Source organism: Oppia nitens, unplaced genomic scaffold (assembly GCF_028296485.1).
Source record: "Oppia nitens isolate AA-2021 unplaced genomic scaffold, nextdenovo-longstitch-racon4-pilon3 scaffold21_pilon_pilon_pilon, whole genome shotgun sequence".
Taxonomy (NCBI): domain Eukaryota; kingdom Metazoa; phylum Arthropoda; class Arachnida; order Sarcoptiformes; family Oppiidae; genus Oppia; species Oppia nitens.
This window is the reverse complement of record NW_026533201.1, coordinates 1,202,259-1,208,426: the sequence shown is the minus strand read 5'-3', so window position 1 is coordinate 1,208,426 and position 6,168 is coordinate 1,202,259.

The following is a 6,168-nucleotide window of genomic DNA, read 5'->3' as shown; positions in this document are numbered from 1 at the left end:
AATTGGCAATATTACTGTCTATTATAATCAAATGGTATGTTTTATATTATTATTTTTATTTTAATTATCTAGTTTATATATTATTAATTTTTATTATAAAAAAAATATTTATCTTAAAAATAATTAATTTTTTCACATTTTTAAACAGTTTAAATTATTTAATTCATATTATATGTGCGGTGTACCATTATTAATTATAGATACAATTATCAAAAAAACTAATTATGGGTATTAGTAATTAAAAAATAATTAATTTAATCCAATTATTATTATTATATAATATAATATATTTATAAATTTATTTAAATATATGTAGATTTAATTAATTATTTATTTTTTTACAAACCATCAATAGAGTAAAATTTATTAATAACAAAAACAATTACTATGGCAATTTAACACAATTAAAAAACTATAATGGACCAGCTTATATAGATTTAAATTTATTATATAATAATGTACGTAAATATTTACTTTTATAGATATTATATTTTTTAAAAAAATCAAAGTATTATTATTTAATTTTTTCTAGCTTGTCAATTTATCGTTGCAAACAAATTTTTTACATGCTAGTAGCATGTTAAAATTTCTAGATGTTACCCATGATACACAATTGTTTAGTCGTATGATTTTATTGGGCAGTATTTATCCAATCAAAAACAATATCGATTATTATGGATTTTTTAACATACTTGATTATTTAGTAAGTAAAATTTTAATTTTCTTAAAAAAATATTAAAAAATAAAACATAAAATAACATAAATTTTTTAAATTAATAGAGCTGGATACTAATATTTTTATTTATCATTGTCCTATCATTAATATTAACTATATACAAAATAAAAACCGAAAATATTATCAACAATAATAATAATAAAAAATTTATTGAATACTTATTTAGTCTGCTTGATACATTATCATTATCTAGCAAGTGTTTTAAATTAAAAAAAAAAATCTAAAATTATCTCATTGATTGATTTTTTTTAAATAAATATTAAATTAGGTAAAACAATAGATATACTCAAACAAAATTTAATAGTTTTAAGCGCTACAGTAATCGTATGCAAAGGTTTTCTGGGAAATTTTCTCAATAACGACATAACTTCGGGAATGATTCAAACGCCTACACAAGTAATCGATACGTTAGATGATTTGGCTAATTTTGACTTGAAATTGAAACCAATTTGGTATGAAAGAAAAATCGATATCAATAAAAATTTTAATGTAATTATAATTTAAATTAAATTTTTTATTTATGAAATACCGTTTAGTTATAGTGGCCATTCACATATTACGTTTGCACTTTTTTGACCCACTCATAGACCTCGATGTTTGCTAATTATTTGCATGTAGTCATTAAAAAATTATGTTCTAATGTGATGAACCGCTAACCCCCCCCCCGCCCCCCACCACACGATACTAAAATTTTTGTTGCAAACGTCTTTACACTCCCTCCCTCCCATTTGTTCACTAAAAGCTTGCTTTTTTTTGCCAACTCACCCTCCTCCTCCCCTGGAAACGTAATATGTGAAAACCCCCTAAAATTATATTTTGAACAAATACATTTTATAATTAATTTTTTTTTATTAATTTTGAAATATTTTCGTAAAATTGAACTAGAATATTATCGCCAAGCTAATTCTACTAATAAATTATATCAAACAAATCATAGAAATTTTTTACAAAAATATTTACACAATAGTATAAAATTGATTCGATTGGATCAAACACATATACTAATTGGACCTGATGGTTTAAAACGTTTTTATGAGGAATTACCAGATAAACGTAACCTACATTTATCTAGGGAGGAATTTTATCAAAAATGTGGCGGTAGATTGGTTAACAAAAATTATGCTAGTACAATTGTTGGTCAAAAATTTAAATTAATGTAAGTTTTAGTAATTTTTATACAAATTTATTTATACAATAAATATTTAGAACTTTTAGACATTTATTTCTTTTTAAATCTTTTTTATCAATAAATTTTTATTTGAAAAACAAATTTTAATTATTTTTTTTAAATATTTAAATATACAGAATTTGTAGATTTTTTTTGCAAGTTGCAATAAATCTTTTATCAATAAATTTTTAATTGAAAATATTCAAAAATTTAATAATTATTAAATTTTATTATATTATTATAAATTCTAATTATATTTTTATATATTTTAATTATATTTTATTTATAAATTTAATTATATTAATAAAATTTTTTATTACATTTTTAAAAAATTTTAATTATATTTTTTAATACTATATTTTAGAACATCCATATTTTTTGAAAGCGGTATAATTGTAAAAATGTCACATTTGGTTAGTAAAAATTCAATAATCATATCAAGTGGACAACAAAATAATTCAAATAATAATAATAATAATAATAATTATGATTATGATGTTAGTTTTATTAGCTTAAAAGTGGACGATATAAAAATTGCACTAGGTCCATTATATTTTGGACTAACAATAGCATTGATTGTTTTTCCAATAGAATTATTTACATTTTATTATCTGTTTATTAATTTAGTTAATTATATAAACTTTTAGAAAACTGTTAATTTATTTTTGTTTTGTTAAACTAATAATATTCATAATAATTATGTTATAAATTAACTTGCCGCTTAAATATTTATTTATTTATGAAATTAAGCAATAAATAAAAGCATCATGATATCATTTAAAATTTATTTTTAGCTTTTTAATATCTAATTATTTATTAATTAATATAAATATATTTTTATTTAAAATCAACATCTATATTAAATTAATTAAATTTTATGTAAATGTCGGATATTTTAGTTTTTAAAAATTTTAATACAATAACATTTAAGACAATTTAGACAAGATAAAAAATAACTTAATATTTTAATATTAGCTTATCAATTTAAAATTTTTTATATCCAATATTTTATTATAAAAATTTACTTAAACAAATATTAATAATTTAGTTCAATTCAACAAGTATAAAAAACTTAATTTTATAATTAAACTTAAATATTTTTGATTTCTTAAAATTAAATCTGATTAATATGCAACATAAATAAATTTTTTAAACATAAAAATTATTCTAATATAATAAATTATTAAAAAAACATTATTTTTCATTGTATGTGTGTTTAAAACTAATTGATAATTAATCTAATAAAGCATACAGTTTATTAAAGCATTATATTTAGAAAAAAAACACAAACCACCAAGACATTTTTTAAAAACTTAATTTTAATCACCATCATCACCAGTATTTCCGCCACCATTATTTCCGCCATCATTTCCGCCGCCATTACCGCCAGAATCATCACTTCCTTGACTATCACCGCTAGCATCACCACCACCACCACCACCACCGCCACCATCATCATTATTATTATGATCATGGACACTTGGATGAATACCACCGGGATGCTTTTTACCACCATGGCCACCATCACCAACACTACCGGGTACCCTACCTTTTCCTTTATTTGCCGATCTTTTAACTAGCTTATGTTCAACTTCTACACCACCACTACCCGCCACCATCCCACTCGCCAATGCACTTGTTGTTGATGTCGGTGTTGATGATGGTGTCTGTAAATCAGTGACATCCCTACTATTATTACTACTACCAATTGATTGTATCATAGTAACATCATCAACAATATTAGTTTTATTATTATTATTATTATTATTATTATTATTATTATTATTATTATTGACTAAGTTGTTTAAAATTAGTCCATCAATTGAGCTTGATTGTATTTGACAATTAGCTATACCATTATTATCGTGTAATAATAATAATAATATTATTATTATTATTATTAATATATTAGTTAGGTATTTTGGTTGTGTTAACAACATTAGTTATGTTTGTTATGTTAAAATTAAATTAAAAATATTAATGTTAACTATTATAATAATAATAATTGTTTGTTTAAAACACATAAACACGTAGTTATAAATCAGAGGTTTTTAATTTTTTTGATCTAAATTTAGATTTTATATATTTTTTAATTTAGCTATATTTTTAGTAACATTTTACAGTTATATTAGATTTAATTAATTTTTTTATTTAAATGGCGGAAATTAATTTTTTTTAATACTTTAACTTTAGTTTCTATTATAATAATAATAATAATACTATATCTAACTATTATTATTATTATTATTATTATTAAATTATTATATTAAAAGTTTTAAAATATATATATAATTTTATTTAAACAATATAATGTTAGTTTTAAAATAATAAAATAATTTAAATATTCACAATTTTTTTGAAAAGATTAATAATGCAATTATTTGATACCGTAATCTATTGCATTTTTCCACAGTTGATGATGAATTAATGTTATTAATGTAATTTTATTTGTGTGTATTTATACTAGTACATTAGTATTTATAAAAATAAATAATAATAAAACACCTAGATATAGTATAGTCAAATATTAGATTTATTTAAAATTAATATTTATTAAAACAATTTAATTTTATTAATAATAAAATTATTAGCTTTTTAGCTATTTTATTATTACTTTTCATTCATTGTGTGTCTTATTATTTTTTAATTTAATCTTTTTTATCTTTTTTATCAGTTTTTTTCTCTGATTTTTTAAATACTTGCCACCATTTTTTATCTTTAGATTTTTCATCCTTAGTTTTTTCGTCTTTAGTTTTTTCATCTTTAGATTTTTCATCTTTGCTATTACTACCTTGGTTATTATTATTATTATTATTTCCACCATTATTATTATTACCGTTATTATTATTTCCATTATTATTATTATTATTTCCATTATTATTATTTCCATTATTATTTCCATTATTATTATTTCCATTATTATTATTATTATTATTATTACCATTATTATTATTACCATTATTATTATTATTATTTCCATTATTATTATTTCCATTATTATTATTATTATTACCGTTATTGCCGTTATTACCACCGCCATTTTTTCTATTACCGCCACCTTGGTTACCACCACCACCACCACCGCCACCACCATTATTATTATTATTATCATTACTTGCTTGTAATGTATAATCATAATCATCTTGATAATCATTTAGATTGGCACCCCCACCAGCACCTACACCGCCATTATTAAGACCACCACGATTATTTACTACTACAATAACATTTTTTCCACCACCACCACCACCGTTACCCATCCTGTTTCTACCACCACCACCACCACCACCATAACCGGGACCCATCCTATTTCTACCACCACCAACACCGTCACCAATACCACCCATTACTCCTATTGGACGTCGTCTACGATTCCGTCCTCTATTATTCAGTCTAATACCCCCTACGCCTCCGCCGCCGCCATTTAATTGTAAGTTTCGCTGATTAACAATCAACGGTTGTACATAAACTCGTCTTTTTACTAGTCTATGGGGTAATTGATGTGAAGCCGCCGCCGCCAGTGATCCAGTAGTAGTCAGCAATTCAGTGTTAGCCGCCTTATTTATTTTAACAGCATCTGCATTGTTGTTGTTGATGTTGTTGCTAGCTAAATTATAGTTATTAGTATCAGCATGGACATTTTATAGTTATTGTTGTCAGTGTTATTTTATACATGCTAAATTGTTGATGCCGCCGCCATTGTTGCCACCATTATTGCCGCCATTGTTGCCACCATTATTGCCGCCATTGTTGCCGCCATTGTTGTTACTGTTTATTAGTAGCCCATTTTGATCGTTAATTGCCAACAAATTGTTACCTGGTACAAACAACAACAACAATTGTACAGTCAATAGTACAACTAATTGAACTAGATGGTTATTAGCATGATAATTTACAACCACCATAATTATTTATATAAAAATAATTATATCATTTAATTGATTTAATATATTTTTTTGTTAATAATATTAATTAATGATGGCGATGCCACCACATAGATATTAATATTATATAATTATAATTTTTTTTATATAAAAAAGATATGAATTATAAATTAATAATTATTTATTAAAAATTTATTTTTTTTTTAAATTTCCATTAAGTTTTTTTTAATTAATAATAATGAAAACATATTTTCTATGAGTTTTACTTAAAATATTAATTATTATTATTATTTGGCTATTAATTTATATAATAATAATAAAGATATTTTGAATAATACCTAAGATTTTTAATTTATTTATAATAATTTTACATTAGTTTT